This window comes from Jaculus jaculus, chromosome 12, assembly GCF_020740685.1.
Source record: "Jaculus jaculus isolate mJacJac1 chromosome 12, mJacJac1.mat.Y.cur, whole genome shotgun sequence".
NCBI lineage: Eukaryota > Metazoa > Chordata > Mammalia > Rodentia > Dipodidae > Jaculus > Jaculus jaculus.
The window spans coordinates 27,709,250-27,733,871 of NC_059113.1; positions in this window are offsets into that span (position 1 = coordinate 27,709,250).

A 24,622-nucleotide genomic window follows, 5' to 3' on the forward strand; every position below is an offset into this window, starting at 1 on the left:
TACTGTGTTTGTACTGGGCAGTTGAGGAACAAGCAAATGTGCGTGCAGTCTAGTGAGGAAAGTGATCATTAAGCAGGCAATTACAGGGGTGTCAGAGGCTCACGTGGGCTCACCCAGCAGACCTATTACAGGAGGCTGTGCAAGTGTAGGGAGTCAAAGAGGTCATCCCCATAGATGTGATTTTTGAGCTGAAAAATGAGAAGTGCTTTGCTGAGAGAAGGGAAATGGGCAGGAATAACTGTGTGTGGGCAGAAGGAACACATCAGATGAGAGCAGAAAGGGTAAGAGATGCTATTCAAAGATCTAGTTCAAGCAATGGTTTGCCTGTTTGATTATAAGTCTGCCTTCTGTGGGTTTGCTGTCCGCCTTAGGATACTGACCTACACTGGCACCATGAAAAGGTTCATTTGCTCCTTGGCTTCTGTTTGGTTTGGCTAATAGAGTGGGAGGTTTGGCATACAGAAGAGCGAAGGCTGCTAGTTTGTCCAGCTATTGGTTTCTGTTCTTTTTGCCTATGGTTTTCTTGGGCTGATTGCCAAGTCATAGCTTGTTCAAGATGGCATTCTCTACCTACCTGCTTCTTGCCCTTCTTAGTACTTCTAAAGTTTTCTCTTCTTCCTTGGGGCATAAAGGAGGCTCTGTTGCCAGTTCCATGTTGCTTTATCAATTCTATGAAATGCTGACCTCTAGCCATGGTATTATGCTGACACGTGATAATTATAGAACTGAATTCCAGCTAGAATACCTATGTAATGATTTTAAAACTGAAGAAGATTAGTTTAACTCCTTCTCTACCAGGAGTGGATATGTGACATAATATAGACCAATAACATGCAACTAAATATTGGAGAGGAGAAGGGAAGCTTCTAGAATTGTTCCTGAGCTGGGTGTGGTAGTGCACACCTATAATCCCAAAGACTAGTGAGGTCAAAGCAGGAGGGCCACAAGTTCAAACCAAGCATATCTCAGAAAAAAGTGTGGGCTGGGGTGACATTCTCAGCTGGTTTCATTTTCCTCTCCATTTATTTATTTATTTATTTTGTCTACTTCAGGGTCTCATTTAGCGCAAGCTGGCTTCTCAGTAATTATATAAAGATAACCCTGAACCCCTGATCCTCCTGTCTCTGCCTCCTCAGTGGTAGGATTACAGGCATACATCACCATGCCTCATATGTCACTGTCTTTATTCTAGAACAGGGAGCAAAGCTCACAGTTTGACCAGGAGAATGAAAGAAGCCACTGGTGCTAAGATGCTAAGACTGGAGTAGCTGAAAGCTAAGAAGTCTGGAAGCCTCAAGGCATGGAAGTATCAAGTGCCAGCCCTGGGTCTTCCATTTATGGGTTTGTTGTTACACAACAATAGTAAACCAGCAGGTGGATGAGTCACCGTGGTTAGTTTCACCATACACCGAGAACAATCCTCATGATTGGGTCACCCTCCAACTCCTCTTGCTTTATGATGGCTGGTCATTCACCATCTTCGCGTCTCTGCAACAATGTCTCAAGCTTTTAACACCTTTTCCCTTCTGCTTCCAAGTTCCAACCAAGAAACTAGATCACCTTTTCCCAGGCCAGGATTCCTTCTGGGAGAACTGCTTTCTGCCGAGCCCTCTGAATAACAGTGAATGTCATGGCGGTGATGGGGCTTCGACAAGACAAACTTATGCCTCAGGCTCCTGCTCCCAGTTGTTACCAGAGGACCTGGTTTATTTCTCTGTCACTTTCTACCTGTGATCAGCACCAGGTTTAGCCATCATTCTTAGACTTGGGTCTTATCATTAAACATTTTGGGGACTGCAGAGATGGCCCAGTGGTTAAAACTAACAACCTGGGTTCAATTCCCCAGTGCCCATGTAAATCCAAATGTGTAGTGCGTATGCCTGGGGTTTGTTTGCAGTATCAAGAGGCCCTGGCTCACCCATACTTACTTTCTGTTTGCATCCTTCTGTCTCTCTCTTAAATAAGTTAAGTGATAAAAAAATTTGATGTGTTGGCTCTCCTTATGCTACGATTATGAGATTCAACAATTGAATAGAAATGTATTTCTGTTCTGAATAAAACAACTCCAGTGACTGCATAATAATGTAGGCATTACTGTTGGAATCTTGGAGAAACAGAGCTAGAACACTGGGCAGGATACCAGGGAGATGTGAGCCTAGAGAAGTTGGTTAGCCCTCTGTCACTTCAGGGTATCCTAGCTAAATAGTGGCATTAACAGTTCCATCTGCCTCACAGGCTCTTGGGGCCATCACTATTCCAAATAAGGCAAATTCCTGGACACTTGACTTTTTTTTTTCTGTAGTTGAGATTTTAGCTAGTGATATCATTAGAATGAGAGGGCCATAAATAATACTTTCCTATTATTGCAATAAAAGAATTTGGAAATGTCTTGCAATACAGCTTATTTTCCCCTATGGAGCTGAAAAGAAAAAGGCTCCTGGCAGATATTTGCTTTTATCCAAAAATTCATTTGGCACTCTCTCTGCCTGACTAAAGTCACATGTAATTAACCTCCATCTACTAAGTCACCAAGGTCCTCTGCACTGTTCCCTCAATAATTAATTTCAGAAATGAATCTCCATCAAGCTTTTCCTAAAGACAAGCTGTCAACTTCCAGAAGCTGCTTACCAAGAAGACCCAGCAGGAGGGCTCATTTCTCTCTCTCTCTCTCTCTCTCTGTCTCTCTGTCTTACACACACACACACACACACACACCGGATACTCACTGGTTAACATGAAGGATGTGGTGACGTAATAGTTTGAGAGTAGAATGCTGGAGCTAGCCTTGCTGGTTGAAATCCCATCCTGCCATTTCTCAGTGCACGGCTGCAGGCACCTTATTAGACCTTTTTGTGCCTCAGTTTGTCTTTGAAAACCAGTGCTGCTAAGAGTGCCTCTCCCTCATCAGAATGCTCAGAGTGGTCTCCGGTGTGTGATGGCTTTCATGGTTTTTCACCTTCCCCATCAAACTGGAACTTCTGGTGCTGTACTCAAGGGCCTCCAGCAGCCAGGCAAGAGTAATGGGTGAGGGTGGACTGAGCTTCCGTAGAGGTGGAGGCTGCAGCAGCCAGGGCTGGAAGCCAGCATGGAGCAGGTAGCTGCTGTTCCATTGTTATAGATGTGAGGAAGTAGGCCAAGTGCTTCAGGGGGATTTTTTTTATTAGGATTCTTAAATGCTGACAGCTACTTTTAAAACATCAACACCACACACACACACACACACACACACACACACACACACACACACACCAAAATGACTTCCAGATTATAAGATTCAAATTCAAGAAATCTATAGCAGATGGACATGCATTACTAATTTCATGGACGAATATGTTCATGTGGTCTGTGACCTTGGGAACCCTAAGGCAGGGCTGCACCTAGATCTTGGGTATAAGAAATCCTTAGGAGAAAAGGAAAACAAATGCTTCACGGATGATCTTGTTACCTTCTGTCAATGATGTGAAGTGTGGACCACCTGGTTTTGTCAGTAGGAGAAATGAGATTCAGAGTCACTAAACAATTTGTCCAAGTTTGCATAGCCCTTCAGATCTGCCTGACACCAAAGTCAACTAAGTTCTTTTTGCTGTTGTTAGTATTTTTTTTTGGAGTGGGGACTCTTAACTAGTCTAGGCTAGTGTTGGATGCCCAGGGCTTCTCTTAGTCTCCCCAATGCTGACACTATGGTGGTACTGCTGTCTTATTACCAAATCATAGCTGCCTATGGTCAGCAGGCATAAAAGTGATGCTAAAAACTTTGAATACAAGTAGAAAGAATAAATCAAGCTAATTATGAAATAAATCTAAGTAACATGTTTGTCTCCTCAAATATACATTTTTTTGTCATCAAAACATTTGAATTGCACACTACTAGCAAAACTTCAATGTAAAGTATTCAATTATTAGATACACGTATTATAGAATCCTCATTTGGCATAATAAACTCTCTTACGGATATTTACCTGAAGGATTTATAATCAGTTGGAAGAGATATTTACATGCTTGTGCTCACAAAAGCCAAGTTATAAAACCAATACAAGTGCTTTACCAAGGTGTAAATTGATAAAGAAAATATGGTAGTTTTGTATAATAAATTTTATTCAGCCTTTATACAGTAAGGCATTATGGGGTTGGAGTCTTAGATCCATGCTATAGTGCTTCACCTGCAGCTACATGACCCTAGCATTCAGTACCTGACATCAAACAAACAAATAGTAAAGTTGGATACCATGCGAAATAATGTAAGATGGACACATAGGAATCAATACCTTATGTTTTTCCTTGTAATGTGGATCTAAAATAGTTAAACTCATAAAAGAAGAGAGTGTAAAGGTAGTTACCCCAGGCTGGGGGAGAGTAGCTAATGACTCAGTAGTACAAAGCTGCAGCTATGTATATCGGGAAGCTAAATTTATATTTTAGGTCACTTGTACCTCAAAGCCCATAGTCTTGATTTTTTTTAATATTTGTCTATTATGCTAACAATTAAGATACTGTGAGCCAATGATGTGAAAGGTATGTTCATGCAATCATCTTTAACTGCTGAGCCATCTCCCCAGTGAGAGGTAAGTTCAAAATCTTAGAGATTTAATGCCATAGTAGCTCATATTTCATTCACATAACACTCTAATGTATCTGGTCTGTGGACATCATTTCTCCAGTCATTCAGGGACCTGGTGCTATCCTTGTGCCAGCTCAGACAATTTTTATATATAGATGCCAAGTGAAAGAGCATGGAGGGAGTCACAGGAGGGATTTGATGAGGAGCTTTGTGTCAATTACAATCGCATACCATGGCCTCAGAACAGCCATGGGACACCACAGGTGAGGCAGGAGGCTGGGAAATGCAATCCAACTATGGGTCTGAGGTGAGGGAGAAACATGTCTGCTGAATGTCTGTCAGAGTGTTGGTGGTCAGTGTTCCTATCGAAGGCGGGGGTGGGCAGTGAGATGTTTTAACACTCTAGACTCACTGCATTCTTCCACGGGGGGGGGGTGTCTTTGAAACTAGATGGGTAGAATACATCAGCCAATCTTGTCCGTGAGTTGATAGTAACATTTCCAGAATGTCTATTTTCTCATGAACATGTACATGTTGCAGAGACATTTTGTTTCGTCAGTTTATAACCATGAAAAAATTATGAGGTGGACATTCCTTTTAAGTCCTGTAATCCATCATCAACAAGGGTATTAAGTGTTAACTCCCACTCTTAAATTGAATTTTAGTACTCTCCATTACCCGTTCATGAGAGAGAAATGACAAATAATTTCATGGCTCAAGAGCAGCAGACAGATGAGTTCAGCAAAAAGAGGGTCAAGTACCAGGATTGGGTGAACAAAATGTGTAGCCTTCAAATTAAGGGCATTTGCTTCCCATCTTCCTAATTGCATAATTTAGTATCTCCAAGCATCATTAGCGCCTCTTTTTTTTTCAGAGGAGCATTTAGCTGTTGTCCTGGAAGAAGAGCCCATTTTCTTGTGTTCTTGTTTCTGGCTTCCTCGTGTTTTCTCTCATCAGAGCTGACCAGAGCCCTTTGGCACCTTGAAAGTCTAAGTTCTCACTTCAAAATATGAACTCACTCTCATTTAAAAGGAAAATGTTCCACAATGCCTAATGTTCCCTCTCTTGAGAGTTTCTTCCCTTTTAGACTCTTTGAAGAAGACTAGCCCATGATAGCCTTGGTTGATTCAAAAGATGTGCCAAAGCACCCTGGATTTGGCGTCTTTGAACAATATCTGATTAATGCAAGGAGGATCCTCCAAGACGTTGCCTGCACTCAGCACAGGTCCCCCTACACTGGTCACAGCACAAAAAGGGGGCCAGGATGACTGTCTGACGTAACTTCTGCAAAGGGACCTCTATAGGCACTGTATCTCTGGGGGCATTTCTTTAGGAACAAGCCAATGCCAAGCTACAGAGATGTTTTCTCCCTACCCTTTGTTCCTTGAAAACCATATTCTCTGGCTACCGTGTATAAAAAAGAAATCCAAGGCACAGGCGAAGCTAATGGCTTTGTTTGTTCACTAACAGGAATTAAAAATTGTCAAGTCTTGCCAATCCCATTAAAAATCTCGCCTCCTCCTCACTTTCAGCTGCTAGAAAGAGGTGGCTACATCTAAGCCCACCCAAGTCTGGCTTGCAATGCCTGCCACCAGAAAACCAGATCACTGCCTCTTGAAGAGCACCCAAATGTTTTCAAAGTTTCTGAACAGATGGCTTTGTTGTTTCACTCCCCAGTAGAAAATAACCACCCACTTTATTGGCATAGCTCAAAGAAACAAGGAGAAAGGTCTTAGTGACCCTTACAAAGCAGCTACAACAGTCAAAACCATGTTTTCCTTTCAGACTCTCTATCCTTAACTCACTTTTAAGTTCTACACCATCAGCTCTGCTTCACGTAAAACATCCCAATGTTATTCTGTGTATATTAAAATACATATATAGTAAAAATAAAATTACACATAATAATTGTTTTAAAATTCTAAGGCAACATTTTCTTATATTCAAGTTACATTATCTGTTCCTTCACCAATTCATTTGTTCCTTTATGAGATCTTGTCCTCTTAACATACCAATTTGTTTAAAGGTAATTGATAATCCATTTACTATGCCTAATCCCAGAAGAAATCTACCAGATGGACATACTAGGTGATAGACACTACAGCACTCTCAAGAAGAGGGACAATTTCATCCTAGCTGGAGAGCCTGTTATGTAAACAGACTGTGGCTCTGTGCACGACATTGCATGACACACACATGGCATCACTACTATGACACAGCAATGGGATTTGTATGTGACATAACACCTACCCTCATGATGGATAGATACATGCTCTCCCTCAGCTATATTCTCAGCACAGCTGGTAATGTTGCTGACTTCAGTCTCTGCTACTCTGTCCATCTTCCTCTTGCTTTACTGATTATCCCTTTCCAGTTTTTCCTAACAACTATAGCATTCACGCTATTCAAACTCTTCTGTCTGCCACACCACAAGACGTTCCAGTGTCACTAATTCTGATGTTCTGAGGTCTTATTTCTCTACCTGCCACAAATGTGATTGACTTTGTTGTTTGCTCTTCTTCCTATGTTCCTAGCACTGGGCCAGTTGCCATTTTTATTACTGAGTTCTAAGATTTCTTTATATATGCTAGATATAAATCCCTTAGACATATCATTTGAAAATATTTTCTCCCATTTTCAAAGTTGCCTTTTCACTTTCTTAGCAATGTCCTTTGATGTATAAATGCATTACATTTTTATCTAAAGTGTTTTAATTACATGTATATATATGTGTGTGTGTGACATAACTCCCACCCATTATTTTCTTCTGTCCCTGTCCTCATTCCTCTTCCATTGAACCCATTCTTCTTACCAACTAGTCCATCTCTTATCCTCCATTAACCATGATGATATGTTGATAAACCCAGTATTATGAAGGTCTTCTGCAGGTAATGACAAACACTGTGAGGTCATGAATGCAAGAGTTATTTTGTATCCAGAAGGCAGAATTCCAAAGCACTTCTCCCTACCCTCTGGCTGTTGCATTGTTTCTTCCACTTCCTCCACAATGGTCTCGAGCCTAAGAATGTGATAGAGATGGCTCATTTAGTGCTGAGCACTAAACTGTCACTTTTCAGCACTGGATGAGTTTTGAGTCTCCCCAATTGTCACTGTCATCTGAAAAGAAAAGCTTCTCTGACTCAAAGTTAGAGCAGCACTAATCTATGGGAAGAAAAATAAATATTTAGAGGACAATTTGATGGACACAATACATCCATTCACCCAAAGTGTTTTAGTTTGTTTAAGTCAACATAATAACTTGCCATAGGTTGAAAGGCTTATTAATGATAATAACTTATGTTTCCCAGTCCTGGAGGCTTGAAAGTCCACAGAGCTGACGGATGTGGAGTCTAGTAACTGCTAAAGTTTGTACAAATGGCTGTGTTCATGCTATAACATCACATGGTTGAAGAGGTAGGTAGCTTCTCTTTTTTATAAGTTTATAAGACCTACCAAAGCACAGCCTGAACTACTTTTCATAGGATGAATCTCCTAATACCACCACCTTTGTAGTAAGGATTTCAATATAGAGTTTGTGTGGGATATAAGGATTATATAAAATATATAAGCATTATATAGACTAGATATAATCTATTACTGATACATCATTCTTCCCAATTGATTCTTCAATTTTTTCTTACAAAAGTATGTTTTATTTATTTGACAGACAGAAAGAGAGAGAGTATGGGCATGCCAAGGCTTCCTGCCAAAAAAGGCAAACTAATTTGGCTTTATGTGGGTACTGAGGAAACAAACCACCTTTAACCACTGATCCATCTCTCCAGTTCTGCTTCTTTTCCAGATTATTCTAGATCCATTGAATTATCATATAAAAATCAGGATCAAGTTTTAATAAATTTTGCTAAAATTATTGGATATACAGAAAGTATAAGTGGTCTTCTACCTCTAGTTATATACAAAAAGCAATTAAAAATAGGTCAACACTCTAAAGAGCTAGAGCTATAAATACCATAGAGGAAAACATAAGAATAAACTCTGTGACAGTCTTGCTGTTTTGTCACGTGGTTGGTATATCCTGAGCACTCGGCTTCGGTTAATGAAGGGTTCCTGTCTGCAGTTTGGTATTGTCGTGAACAGGCAAGGTGGCAAAATGGAAGACCAGTTCCTTTGTTTTGTCTTGTAATCTTAAGTCTTTTCTCTCCCTTCACCTTTGCAGCAGTTTATGCTAGCTGTTGTAATATCTTTTGTTGTCCTCTGGAAATTTAAAACTGGAAATGGATATAAATAATATTGTTTCTAGCCAGGCGTGGTGGCACCAGCCTGTAATCACACTTGGGAGGGTCAGGAGTTCAAGGCCAGCCTTGACTACATAGAGAATTGAGGCCAGGCCAACTTGGACTACATGAGACCCTGTCTCAAAGTAAATGAGTACATAAAAGTTGAAAAAAAAGAGAATAAACTCTGTGATATTAGATTTAATGGTTTCTTAGAGATGATGCCAAAAACATAAGCTGAACAAACATTAAAGAATAAGTAGAAATTAATCAAAATTTGAAAATTTTTGTACATCAAAGGGCATTATCTACAGAGCAACAAGACAACTCACCAATGGGAGAAAACTTTCATATATCTGATAAGGGACTATTTTCTATAATGTAGAATAAATATTAAAAATAACATTAAAACACCAATTGAAATATAAACAATGGACCTGAATAAACACATCTCTAGACAGTACATGATAAAACAGCACATGAAACTATGTTCAAACTCATTTGTGACTAAGGAAACACAAGTTTAAAAACATGTCGTATTACTTGTGTCAGTAAGATTTCTAGTGCTGTGCAGAAGACCTGGGAAAATGAGCTAAATGAAGCGACATTTGTCTGGCTTATGATCTAGAGGTTCCAGATCATGGTCTTAGCCTGATTTCTTTTGGGCCTATGATAAGGTAGTCCATTGTAGTAGAAGCTTGGAACAGAACAAAGCTGTTTATTAATGGCATCTGAGAAGGAAAGATGATGCTAGATAAATTTATCGATGGGTAGATACATAAGTAGATGATAGGGAGGTAGGCAGATGAATAGATAGATAACCAAGAATAAGATATGCCCAGGAACAAGATATACTCTTCAACGGCACAGGTCCAGTGATTAGAGGCCAAGATATCAATACATGAGAATTTGGCCAGCATTCAATATCATAAGGGAAATGATAATCAAAAGTACAATGCCGTATTACCTCATCTTACTTATAATGGCAACTATCAAGAGGAAAAAATGTGCTGGTGGAACTGTTGGGAAATGGGAATTTAATGCTAGTACAGTTATGTTTCTTAAAAAAAAAAAAAACCTGAATATGGAACAACTACCATTTTATCTGGTATTTCAACTCTTGGGCATGTACAAAGGAAATCAAATCATGCTGCCAAAGCACTAGGTCTGTGTTCACACTGACTGTAGTGCTTTTTACCATAGCTTAGGACCACGGGTGAGACCAGAGATGCCCACTAAATTCCATCATTTATAAAAACCTGAGAGAAGCAGGGGGGCATTACTTTATGTGAAATAAGCTAGTTATAACATAAATAAATAAATCCCTCATGTTCTTGCTCATTTACAGAAGCTAGAAGAGTTGGCCACATAGAAGCAAGGAGCAGAATCATAGTCACTAGATGATAGGAAGGGAACAGGGGAAGGAGGATAGAACTTGGCAATCAGGTGGCACAAGAAGTTAGGCATGGCACTAAGCTCTATTGTTCTATTGTGTAGTAAGGTAACTACTAGAGAGGAAGACCTTGAAGGTTCCTTATACATAAAACTGATAATGCCTGTGATACCATAAATTCCCATAAATTTGATTTGATTATTATTATTATTACACATTTATATGTGTAATATAATGTAAAAATTAAGGAGAAAGAAAAAACAGGCCAGGAGAGCTGGCTCAGCAATTAAAGGCACTTGCTTGCAAAGCTTCCCTACCCTGAGTTTGATTTCCCAGTATTCATATAAAGCCAGATACACAAGGTGTCACATGCATCTGGAGTTTGTTTGTAGGAGCAAGATGCCCTGATACACCCATTCTCTCTCTCTCTCTCTTTTTCCCCCTTTCTCTCTTGCAAATAAATTTAAGCAGTAAAAAATCATTGTCAATGCATGCTAGAATGAGTTTTTAAGCTATATTGCTAAGGAAAAGGAATCAGACAGGAATTCAGAAATTTTATGACCTCAGTTATATTAACTAGATTAGAATGTAAACTTGTGCATGCAAAATGCTAGTTACTGGGTTCTAGGGAGAAGGGAGAATTGAGTACAGACTGCTTAAGTGTACGGCTTTCAGTATGTGTGATGGAAACCTTTATACCGACAAAGAGAATCGGTTGTGTGGCACTATAAATGTACTCAATGGGTTCACTTTGATAGACGCACTTTAAAGGGTGCATTTTAGAGCATGCGAATCTTGTCAACTTAAAAACAGCCTCTGTGGATGTTTGCTGTCCTACTTGAGTCTCTCATCCACGGACAGATGATCAGGATGGCAGGTCTTGCCCTCCACTTCTCCTCCCTTTGCCCTGACATGCCCACAGCAGCCATTCCCCTCAGCTGACAGACCGTGCATGGTGGCGGAAGTGCAATTCTCCAATCTCATTGACTGGAAATGAAGACCATGCTGATAAGTAGCCGAGAATAGCCACATACTTGCAAGTAGACAAGAGACAGAATGTGGTGCAGCCCCAGAAAGACAGAAGATGGGTGGTTTAGACCCCGCTGCTGGCACTGGGAGGAAGGGACCTGCAATCATCATAGAGATTAGGGGGCAGTGTGTACTTATCTGAGGAGAATGTTTCAAAGGCATAATGAATGCGAATACACATCTCACCTAAAGCTCCTTAAAGGGATTGGAGAGCGTGATTTGGGGTGATGCAGGGTAACAGAAAGCTGATTAAGTGCACAGCCTTTGGGTGAAGGCCCCCTTAGAGTGTGGCACTCAGACGGCACAGGGGAGCTTGCCACTAAGGGAACGAATGGGTGACAAAACTTCAGAATCGGAGAGGACTTCAAGAAAGAAGCTTACATGATGAGCGATTTTTGCAGGTTTTTTTTTTTTTTTTTTTTTTCTAATCCTAGTGGAGTAGAGAACTTAATTTAGCCATGTTCCTGCAGTCTCCATGTTGCCCAGCTCAGCGCTTCCTTCAGACTTTGGATGAAACTTACAAAGCAGAAGGAGGCTTCACCTACCCTCTACCCTCCACTAGCCTGTATGGGAATGCAACTCATCCATCTGATGCCTGGCCATCTTGTCTGGATACTTAGTACCACATGGACTGTGTTTCACTTAAAATGCGATCTGTCTACACAATCAGATATTGCCTGTTCATTAGCTGACATTGTATTATAAGGCTGTCTGCTATAATCCTGAGTCCATTCCTGGCATCACAGGCAAACCCACATTAGAGGTAGCTAGGTTTATTTTATTCAGCTTAAACTGAACGAACACATTTGTTTATTGCATGCCAGGCACTGGGCTAAATGCTTTAAAATTACAAAGTCCTATTAACATATGAATAATACAAGGGCTTCAGCTGTCTTTATCTCCCACCAGCATCAGAGGCTTTAGAAATTAGTGTGATGAATATTAAATATAAGTTCTCATAGTTGAATTAGTGACATGACTAGATTCTTACAGAGAAAAATGTCACTTTTTACTTGAACATCTAATCATTTCTATAACCTTTTCTCCAAAGGATAGTACTTGAGATTTGATCTCAAATAAAATGTCCTAGCTATTGTCCACATAGGGTACAGGGAGAGTTCAAAGCCTCCACTATGCACTGTGATACACGTACTCTGCCTTTAGCAGATTGCTTTAGTAGCATGAAAGAGATGTCTGTGCAGGACTGGTGGGATGGCCAGTAAGAGAGAGGCTGGGAATCTGTCACGTTGACTGTGGAGGATGTAGGGATTGTTTTATGCTGATCTGCCAACAAATATTTACTTAGTATATGGCTGACGATGGGCGGCAAAGCAAGTAGAACAGGACAGAAGTAGTGGCGTGAACTCTCCAAGATTAGCTCATGAAGGACACATCTGTTTCAGTTGCCTCTGCCTTACTTACAGCTGCCATGCAACCATGAAGAAGAATAGAAGTTGCCTGCAGCCAAGAGCAGGAAGGTCTTGACTCCTGGGAATTGGCTGTAGTATCTGGGCACAGAGCTGCATGCCTATAATCCTGGAACTCTGGAAGCAGAGATGAGGTTAGTGGACAGAGAGTTTGTGACCAGTCTGGCCTACATAAGTCAATTCCTGTTCAAAGCAACAAGAGTAACTGAATTTTTTGAAGGTACCTTCTCATCCCAGGAATCCAGGTATGGAGGGACCTCCATGGGGAATCAACCGTTTCTCCAGGCTGACTTAGAGTTCCAGGTGCCTGCCTGCCATTCTCATAGTGCTTCCCTCTCACCAAGAAGAGAGGTGGCAATTACCATTATCTGTGTGACAATGATTCAGCTAATACAGGAATTCACAAAACCACCAGTTCTAGAGCTAGCTAGGAATCACAGAAGTCAGAATGTGAGAAGGCCAGAGTAATGGCAGTAGAGTCTTTTAAGGTGCCATTGTGAAGTGGGGGCACACTGGCTATGATGGTGTCTGGTTTTTTTTTTGGCCACTTGCTGTGTGACTTTGGGAAAGTCACATACTCTCTAATTTGGCTTTATCATCTGGAATATACTTGTTATAATCAATGCTCCACATGCTTATGAAAGAATGAAATGAGCTAAAATATGTAGAAGTGTTCAGTAAACTATGAAATGCTATATAACTATGAAAGTTTTTTTTATTATTCACCCACACCAATTCAAAAAACCCAAATGTAAATTCAGAAATTAGAAAGTCATTATGTGCTAAAAATATTGTTCCAAACCTAATTAAATTAGAACAATGGTTCATTTGTCAATTCATATGCCAAGTATCCAAATAGTTATGCTACAGAATGTAACTAATGAGCAGGAACAGACCAAAATAATAGGTTGGCTACGAAGCAAGAGCAACTCCCTATATATTAGCCAAGTCTTAATAATAATCTTATTTAGAATTCATTTCTTGAAAGACCGGAAAATAGTGCCTTAATAATACCTAGCTTGTGTAAGTCCCTTCTAAGCAATGTTAAAATGCATATGAACTTTTTATTGGCATTGTGCATTACAGTTTTCACAATGTTCGTGGTGTGCTTTCTCACTTGATTATCATAAAATACTCTGATTCTCAGTAGAACCCTATTACCCGCAGCGCATGTGCAAGTGAAGGAAGTGAGAGGCAGAGGCTGAATATCATTTCCAAGGCCACATAACTGCCATACGCCAGTGCTGCAGCTGGGACCAAGCTCCATGTCTGTCTCTAACCCTGCACATGCCCTGGGGTGTGTGGAGGGACAGCCTTGTCCATGTGTCCTGGCTTCCTGACCTGGTCTCCTGAGCATACAAAGGGCATAGGTCATCTTCTTTCTCAGCCGTCAGCTTCAATTGTCCCTTTATCTTGCCCCAGGGGCTGCTGGAGTTAGGAAGCCTTTGCTAATCACGCTGTAGCTGTATTTCCCCACTATAGAAGGAATCCCTGTGGCACACCAGTGTTTGCATATCCAGCACTCTGAGGGGCCTTGTATGGAAAAACAATTTAGCTGAGGAGCAGGCAGTAGTGGGGCTTTCATTGTCCTTGACATGCAGCAAGATGCCAAGTGACTCGATGCATCAGAATGTGGCCACCCAGTAGCAGGAGAGACTTTAATCTAGGCATTATGTTTCCCAGGAAATTTCTTCCCCATGGAATTTGCACTTTAAAGAAAAATATGAAGTTTCTTGTTATTCTTTTCTTCATTTAATGAGTATTTTTCAGGGATTTGGCATATCATCAACACAGGATTCACACATGAAGAGGTTGGCGAAACCTGTTTGTCAGACCCCTGCGTGAGACCTGGAAGCCATCAGCTACTTCCTGAACGGCAGGCAAGAGCAGTCTGTGTGTAACCTTTCTCTGAACTCCTTCCCTCATATCTCTGCAGAGGTTTCCATGCCCCATGGTGAGCGCAATCAGCAAACAACGGCGTGAACCCCCCTCACCCCCACTTATTTCTGCTGCTGCTTAAAATAGAAAGGAAATATAGCTTCAGTGATTTGGCTTGCTTCACACAATAGAGATAAGCCCATGGGTGGCAGTGCAGATTTTTTTGGGGAGTGTACTGGGCTGAGAGCAGCAGGCACTGCTGAAAGCACTTGCTTCTGCAAACAATTTATCATTTGGTCGGGGAACGTGAGCCATGAGAATAAGTAAACATATTCATATAGGAGTTTCTGAAAGCAAAAAGCAATGACTTGAGGATCAGAATTCTTTCTTCATTCTGCAGAGCAGAGTGTGGACTTGGGAAACACCATGGGAACATACGGCACACACACCTCTGTGTACAAACTAGATGCTACAAACTTCAAGATGAACTCCTGAATGTGGGAAAAAAAAAAAAAAGGGCAGTTCTTATACACTAGTGATGTAAATGTGAATTAGGACATCCCTGTGGAAAATCATACGGAGAATCCTCAAAAATACCACATGACTCAGCAATGATACCAGCAGTTCAGTTTATCACAGCACTGTTTATAATAGCCAAGACTTAGCCTCAACCTGGGGCTCCATTGAGGATGCAGGCTTCAACAAATGTGGTATGTATAGGCAGTCTTCCCTAGCACATCAGGAAATCTTTTCACTGGGCAATGCAGGAAAGGCTGGGGATAAGTGAAATGAGCTAGACACAATTACTGCACACTCTTGTTCACGTGCAGAAGCTAGAAAAGTTGCTCGTCAATGTAGAAGCATGGTCATGGCCGCCAGAGACTGGCAAGGATGGGGAAAGGCGGGTGAGAGAGGATGCTTAACGGACACAAGAACACGTCTAGACTGCAGGGATATTTTCTAGGATTCTGTAGCACCTTAGAGGACTCTAATTAACTTACTAGATTTCAAAATAGCTAGAAGAGAGGACATAAATGTTCCCAACACGAAGAAATGATAAATGTTTGAAGTCATAGACATGCTAATTCCTCTGCTGGGATTTTGTGTTACACACACAATGAAATATCACATTTTACCTAATTAATATAAACAACCGTGAGCAGATCTAAAATAAAAATAATTTTAAAAAATCAATCGCTTGAGTCAGAGGCCATTTATAAATTGGTTTGGAACAACTTCAGAAACAATACTATATAGAATGGTTGGCTGCCTTAAACACATCATAGAGGCCTCTTTTATCCCACATTTTCCTAATCATTAATGTTCTTTGAGGATGATGGTGAATTGTGATATCTCTAAAAGAAAATGGTTTCAGTTTTCTAAAATCAGAAAAGCCATACACAAAGATTAAATGCACAAAAACCATTGGGTTTAAGTTAAAAAATGTAAATATTGAGAATGTCAAATCATGACAGATTTTAAGTACAAATAGTTCTTGACAGATTTTGTATTTAAACTTAATTTATTCCAATAAATGCTTTTGATAACATGCACATATCAATTGGCTTCAGCTTGTACTCATGTCCTCATGATTCCCAGTTTAGACTTCAACTCTGGCTGGTTGCAGTTGGATCCAGAAACAGCTCTCAGGCTACAGGTTAACAGAGCTGTGGCTGTGATCTTAGTCACAAACAGCTCAGCCCACTTTCTGCTGCTATAGTAGACTTCTATGGACTTGGTAATTTGTGAATAATAGAAAAATCTTTTAAAATATTTTATTTAACTAAGAGAGAGAGAGAGTATTTGGTACTCCAGGGCTTCTTGCTGCTGCAGATGAACGCCAAACACATGTGCCCACCACTTTGTGCAGATGGTTTTAGGTGGGTGTTCAGAAATTGATCCCAGGCTGACAGGTTTACAAGCAAGTGTCTTTAACTGCTGAGCAATCTCCCCAGTCCAGAACAAAGGAAGTTTACCTGGTGCTCACCTCTTGGAACGTGGCCAGCCCACAAGCTTACTGTGCATCAACACATGATGGAGAGGCAGAAGGGAAGGAGAAAATATGCAGACAGCAAAGTTCTGGGCTGCTTTAGAACACCATATGCTCAGTGATAATGGAATTAGTTCATTCATGAGGGTTCTGTGTACACACTTCCCACTGGGCCTGAGCTTGTAAGATGGCTACAGCGGCAGTTAAATTACACCGTGACTTGTAAAGAGAACAAACATTCCAGCCATGATAGAGCAGACAGGTTTCTGACTCTCATAACCTTTGTAATCTTGGGCTGGATGCCCAAGGTGACCATGTCTTAATATGTGTCTGTCCAGGACAGAAAAGTCCTATTTTTAAGTGGTCTTGAGCTTTCCACTGGGGTACAATCCACCTGTGCTTGCCTTACAGGTAATGTACTTTCTTCTAGGTAGGTCCTGTGGCCCAGCCACAGAAGTTGCATTCCACTGTTTTTGGTGTGTCATGAGTGACCTGAAGCATGACCACCAGCTACATGACTCAGCAGAGTTTGTAAAATAAAGCAGCCAGCCATGTATTAACCAGTGCTAGTCAACTTTCTGTTGCTATAAGAAATCGCCAAAATAATCAACTTATGAGGAGAAAATAGTTTGTTTTTTCACATCATGTTAAAAGTTCAGTCTACGGTTTTCCCTTTGACTTGGGCCTGTGGTGATGTAGCAGGTGGTGGCCAAAGGGCACTGTGGAGAACTTCATGGCCAGCAAGCAAAAGAAAGAATGAGGACAGAGCCAAGTTTTCACTGTTCCCCTTAAGAACACACCCCGTAGTAGCCCAAAGACTTCCTACTTGGCCTCACCTCCCAAAGGCTCCACTCTCTCCCAATAGCGCTCTTGGTTTAACACGGGGACCTTTGGAAAACATTCAAGATCCACACTTCAGCAGAGCCCAAGACTTCAACCTGACTGATCTGTAACAGCAGGTAGGTAACTGTTTCTGCCCTGCTATGTCAAAACTCCCTTATAACCTCACAGACACAAGCGAGAATAAATGAGAGTGCACTCTGAAAGTTAGTGTTGGGATATAAAGTGTTGTTTATGCTGATAGCTAGTCCTATATTACCACCTCAATGAAATCCATAGCTACGTTCCCTTTTCTGTGCCATGTTATATATGGGGTGGTGTCTAAATGCAGGCATAAACATATTCACAGAGAAAGATGGCTGTGACTCTGGCACAAATGTGCTGTGAGCTTTTTTTCTCCTGGTGCAGATGACTATGTGCCTTAAACCCTTTTTTGTGAGCTATATTTGGCTTTAAAAAGCTGGTGCTCTAAATATAAGGCTTGGGCTGAGTCACCAAGTCCTGGGCCCAGGGAGAGGAGATGGGAAGGCCTTCCAAGCAAAGTTGCACTGAACAAGGTGGAAATCCTTTATCCAGTGCTATGACCTATGACCTACAGCTTAGATTAAATCCACTGCCTTTGTCTGCATAAAGATTTGTTGAAAAAGCCACACTACTCATTCTTTAGGTATTCTTTGATGCTATGTTGTGTAATGACAGCAGAATGTAATGGCTGCAATCAAGGCTGTATTTGGCCTAAAAAACTAAAATATTGCTATCTAGCCCTTCAAAAAGAGTTGGCTAAAATCTACTTTCTTATGACATGAGCACACATGCATATTTTCTACAGTTTTCTACATACTGACTCATATTGGAACAGTAACGCCCTCAGAAGTTACAGTTTTTGTTTTCATGCCCAGTTTTCTGATGAACCTGAAAGAGACTATATGACTTGTCCCCTTTCCATCACTAGCCCTAGCCAGGAGGGCCTGGAAAGAAGATTTTCCAACGTTTATCCCTTTCTCTGTGTGCCTGGCCACATTACCTTCGAGTTGGAGCCTTCTTTTTCTATTTGAAGAATTCCAGTGAAAGTTAGTAGACATATGTTGCCCTTCTCTCCCACTTGAAGGGACAATATGAAGAACCCCAGTGTATACTCCTCAGTGTTTGCTATTCGCCGAATGAGCAAGTTTGGGTAGGACACAGGACACAGTTCTTCTGAGTCTGAGTTCCCCATTTGTAATAGAAATGAGTTTTATTTATTTATTTATTATTTTTTTTTTAAGTACTGGAATCTAAATTTGTGACAACTGAAACTTACTGCAAGGTGTCTCAGTTACCTCCCTCAGCCCCCTTCCCAGTCCTGTCCTATTTACATTAGCCCCATGTGGCTCCAGCAATCCCTGGCAATGCACCCATGTGACCTCAGGTGAGTTGTTCAGGGAGCATAGGGACTCAGCAGGCAGCAGAAGGGGGAGGCTGGTCTTCCACTCTCCTTCCCTGGCTTAGTCATTGTCCTTTTCCACGTCCACTCATACTGTAACCATGCACAACTGAACCCTAACATTTCCTGAAAAGTTTCAAATCTGCACAGAATCTCATGAGGGGTTTAGTACCTGTATTTAGAAAGGGACAAAGAGGACAACCACTTATTTTGTTACTCTTTTAATGCAATGTACTGTTTTTTAAGTTTCTATCTGCCTCTGAGTGCATGTGCAGCGACTGTCCCGGGCACATTTGAGTTATGCCTCTCCTCCTCTGTGTGATGGGGTGCAGAACAGCCGCGTTAGACTTTGCATTTTCATTGGGATGAATATATTTTATGACTGTTTAAGACTATAATTTTATTTTCCTGAAAACAACTCATTTTTAGACCACTTGTACAAAATGAAGATGACCTAGTTCAACTGCCTCTTTGGAAACCTGGTTGTTCTCCATAGCAGTAAGAACCCTAAGGGACTCTGGGACATTTGGAGCCTTCAGTTACGGTTTAGCCTCAGTCTCCTGACCACAACCCACCAACTGTGGGCACTGTCACCACCAATGTTTAGTGATCTTTCTTCCCACTGTTACTTTCTCCTTTCCTACCCTAGGTGAATTTGCCATGTGTGAGTGAGTGTTTCTTTGTGTGTGTATGTATATGTGCACACACATGCTAGTAGAGAGATAATTACAAAGAGAATCAGAGGACCTAGGAAATTCAGAGGAGGCTGAGAGACAACCAGAGGTAGAATAGTAGGAAACTGCTCAGCTCTAGGACCAGAGAAAACTGGAGGGAAATGTGCTACCAGGTCCCTATGAAGACCTCCTGCAGGAGTTTAATCACGAGGACAGTGAGCTGGGAGCATGGAGGAAACAAACACCTCTAGAATCTTCACAAGCATAGGGGCTGGGGAAGAGAAATGCTTTGGCCTCCCCTTCCTGTCCTCAGTCTCTTACCAGTGACTCCCGCTGGCTGGCCTACTTAGTTTTTGTGTACCAGCTTCTTAAAACACAAGGGAGTAGTAAAGGCTGTACTAGCATCTACTTGAGAGACATCATGCTACATAAGTAAATAGTACTTCGGGCGACAGAGAATTCTATCCACCAATTTCTTCTTTTTTTTTAAATTTATTTATTTGAGAGTGACAGATGCAGAGAGAAAGACAGATAGAGGGAGAGAGACAGAATGGGCGCGCCAGGGCCAAACGAACTCCAGATACGTACGCCCCCTTGTGCATCTGGCTAACGTGGGACCTGGGGAACCGAGCCTCGAACCGGGGTCCTTAGGCTTCACAGGCAAGCGCTTAACCACTAAGCCATTTCTCCAGCCCCAATTTCTTCTCTTAAAGGAAACTTTTGTGCTCCTGGAAAGATGTCCTTCTGCACAAAGTACATTCTTGAAAGATGACAGAAAAGTAACCCAGGAACAGATGAGACTGCAGGACTGGGCCTAGGCTAGGGAGGAAGGGCAGAGGGCCAGGGACTACGTGCACTGGTGCTGAGGTCTAGGGGTTGCGGTCACAAGAGGCTACTGTAGACTTGCAAATCAGGGGAAATTCTCACAGTCACACATAATGACTGCTGTTTGGTATCTGTTGGTTGGATCATCTTTGTGCCAGATTCTAGCTAGCAGCCAGTAATCTCAGGGAAATGCTTTCTAAAGGTGGGGTTAGAAAGATGTGAACCTGATATCTAGTCCCCCATCACACAGGGCAGAACTTGAGCTGTCATCCAGACTAGCCACTCTTTGCAGAACCCATGCATTCACACACCACCATGCCTTCCAGGAGTGCAGAAGCTCGCCTCACCCAGCAAGCTGCTTTCAGGACAACTGTGCATGCTGTCTACCCATGTTGTTCCAACCTCGTCTGCATGGCTCAGGCTTTCCGATTCCCAAGACTTGACTTCTATCTCCACCTCTGTTCCCTCTGGGCTGTGTTTCTGGGCTTCTGGCTTCTTGTGCTATTTCAGCTCTGCTCCCTCTGTTGGGTTCGGAGAAGCTCCTCTCACTCATTTAGTCATGTGGGTCACAGTCTCACACGAGGGTGTATCTGAAAAGTAAAGATTCAATGTGTCAGCAGAAAGGGAAAAAGTATCTGCTGGATGGATAGATATTGTGGTGGGACCACAGAAGAATCTGCACCTGTCTTGGGCCAGCTGGGGAGATGTGACTATCAAGGCTTAAGATGCCCTCCAGCACAAGGTGTGGCTCTTCCCTGGTTCTTCACTGTACCTCACATACCGCTTCATCTCGTACAGACACTCCAGGGGAAGCTGCCACCCCACCCCATCTTTCCAAATTCATGACCACTTCCTTGTTCCCAGAATGTCTTTGTCTGTGTATTAAGCCAGACATTAAACTTTTTTTTTTTAAAAAAAAAAAAAGAACTTTATTTGTAACTATAGAGACAATGAGCAGTGGGTGGGGGTAGACAAGCCAGCACCTCTTGCCATTACACATGAACACCAGATGCATACACCACGATGTGCATCTGGCTTTGCATGGATACTGAGGAAGCAAACCCAGACCTTCAGGCTTTGCAAGCAAGTGCCTTTAACCGCTGAGCCACCTCTGCACAGAAGTTAAACTTTCCGTACTAATTTCATCACTCATCTGTAGATTCAGAGAATAATTTTTCCCAAGTCTTCAACTCAACATTGATAAAATAACAAATAAGATATCAGCACTGCCACAGTCGCCTTCTCATTCCTGACACAAAACACCTGAGCAAAAACAGCTGATGGAGGGAAAGAATTTAGTTTGGCTTATAGCCCTGAGGGGAATCCCCATGATGGGAGGGGAAAGCAAGACATGAGCAGAGACTGGACATTACCTGTGCCATCGCAGGTGGAAAACGGCAGCAGGAGAGTGAGCCATCTGCTGGAAACCAAGCACTGAGAACACATGAGTTTATAAGGAGCACCCAATTCAAACCCACGAGCACCTTCTATATAAGGTCCACGAGTGCTCCATCAGCGCTGACAGACAGAACCACTGCCACCGCCATCATTATCATCCAAAATTTGGCACTAGAAGTCACCTTCCTAGTGCGCTAGTTCCCACAATAACATTACCAGCTAAGTTAGTGTTTTTTTTTTTTTTAAACAGCCACTTCCTGCCAGATAGAACACAGCAGGTGCCATGTGTCATAACAGGTTTTAAAAAATTCCTTAAAACGTCTCTTCCTCATAGTCCTCTGCTTTATCCTCAACTAGTATTCTAAATCCTTTAAGGCTTTGTTAGAGAGAGAGAGAGAGAGAAGGAGAGAGAGAGGGAGAGCAGATGTGTCAAAGTTGCTTGCTGTTACAAATGAACTCCACATGCATGTTCTACTTTGTGCATCTGGCTTACATGGGTTCTGGGGAACCGAACGAGTAGGCCAATAGGCTTTGCAAGCAAGCATCTTTAGCCACTGAACTATCTCCCCAGCCTATCCTATTTTTTTATATCTTTTGGATATCAATAAATTTTCCAGGTTCCTATTTTTTTTTTAATCTAACAACATCTACTCTCTCTGATTCTCCATGTCTCCACCTATTTTGTGTGCAATGAGAATCTTGTTCTAAGGTGCATGTTTTGGGTCCCTTAAGTCTCATCTATGGACAGATGGCCTGCTTACCTCTCAAATGCATTCTTCGTCTGTGAATTCGGTTTCCAAAAAGAACAACACCCTCTCTCATTTAGGAATTTGAAGCAAAAAGAGAGTCATCACTTATAAAAATCTCAAATTTAGCTCATCTCTGAAACAGTATTCCCTCATGGTCATTGAGACATGCCTTGGTTGAACTCTAGACAGATGTCCTTCCTTTTATGACATAATGTTTAATAAACAAGACATTGGAGAAAGCCCCAAATCAAGTTCCAGGAAAATATATTCTGGCCTCGAGAATGTGGGTAATGGATTAGCAAATGTTTGTTTTTCTTTGCAAGTATTTACTTTCCATGTTTTAGGATCTCTGTGTGTATGCCAAATTCCTGTCATTCTCCTTGGGTCAGTGGGCTAAAGAGAAACAGTCCTGTATTCCTAGGACAGACAGACAGGAAGACAAGCTCAGCAGACAAGAAAGCTGAGTGAGGTCCTGCTATTTTTCTACTCTGGTAACACAAAGTGGACCAAATGAGACATGTGCAAGCCCTAGGTCAGGGAACAAGGACTCATCTCTTTGGGAGTGACTGCAAAGTTAGATGACCATGGACATGGACTCGATGAGGAGGGAGTGTGGAGAATCAGGACCCATCACATTGGCACCTAGCACACTGACATATGACCACACTTGTTTCCTACATCAACATAATGCTCTCTTTCTTTGTCTCAGCTCTGCCTTAATCATCATCTCCACCCCCTGTTATTAATTGATGGGCTCTGGGTTCCATCCAGCATAGGGCCTTTATGGAATGCATGCCTAGGCTCACCCTCACAATACACTCAACTCCTCCTTTATCAGCCAACTTTTAGTAAGCCCAGAGTCACATGACCCTCCTCTCAAAGACAGTTGCAGAGTGAAAAGGATTCTGAAGAACAGCTAATAGCTTTGCATGTCAGTGAAGATATTTTTATTTTTCAACTTTTCATGACAACCTTTATATACATACAGATAATATACTGTGATCATAATCCCATAACCCCCCTCCTGCCACCTTCCTTTAGTGACTTACACAGCACAGTAGGCTTTCAGAGAGAACTACATAGGAACCTGGAAAATGTAGGACAATAAGCCCAAATGCCAGAGCATCAAGTTGAACTTTGTATCTGCAGCTCTAATCTCAAGGGTGCATAAATATATCACCTCACTTGGCAAGAGGATTTTGTTGTTATGACTTTTGTGCATATGTGTGGGAGCATGTTCATGTATGTGTGAGTGCATGTGGGGCCCAAGAGCAAATGGAGGGTATAGTTTCTCAGGAACACCATCCACCTTTTCTTGGGGCAGGTTCTTTTATCAGCCTGGATCTCACCAAGTAGGCTACATTGGCTGTCCACTGAGTCCCAGGGGTCCTCACATTGCGACTCCTATCCTGGACGCCAAACATACATCATCTGTATTTTTAATGTGGATTCTGGGTAATCAAACCCGGCTCTTCATGCTTGTACAACAAGCACTTTAGCAGCTGACTTATATCTCCAGCTCTGTAGTTTTGATTAAGGATCCTGAGATACAGAGATCATTTTAGAATGCAGAAGGCAGCATCTTCAAAGAGAGGGGGTGTACGCTGAAATCCAGACAGAAGACTATTTGAAGGTAGAAGGAAAGGGACCCAGACTGACTGGAAAATGGTTTGAAGAAGATAATTGGGACTAAAAGTCAAGGACTGCAGGAAACTTCTAGAGGCTGAATAAGACCATAAAATACATTATTTTGCCCAGTCCTAATGAGCCATTTTAGGACTTCTGACCATCAGAACTATAACATAATACACTTATGATGTCACATAAACCACTAGGCCCATGGAAATTCACTATAGCAGTAATAGGAAACTCAGTTATGGAATCTCTGGCACCTTTAGAAAATTAAAATTAGTCAGCAGCCTATACCACGATTCTTATATGGCCCAGTAGAAAATCCCTCATTTTCTTCTCTGCTAGGCCATGAGACTCTTAGCAATACTGTACCAGTGATAAGACAATGGAGACAGGGCCGGGGAGTCAATCACCCAGGCCTCTTGGACTCCTTGCAAGCTAACTCATACATGAGTCTGCCTAAGATCTATCTATTCCTGGCCCCAGGTCTGCCCTGCAGGCCTAGAAGCCCATAAAAACCTTCTTTATAGCCATGTTTTGCCCATGTAACTGGTTTCCTAGTATCTTCTAA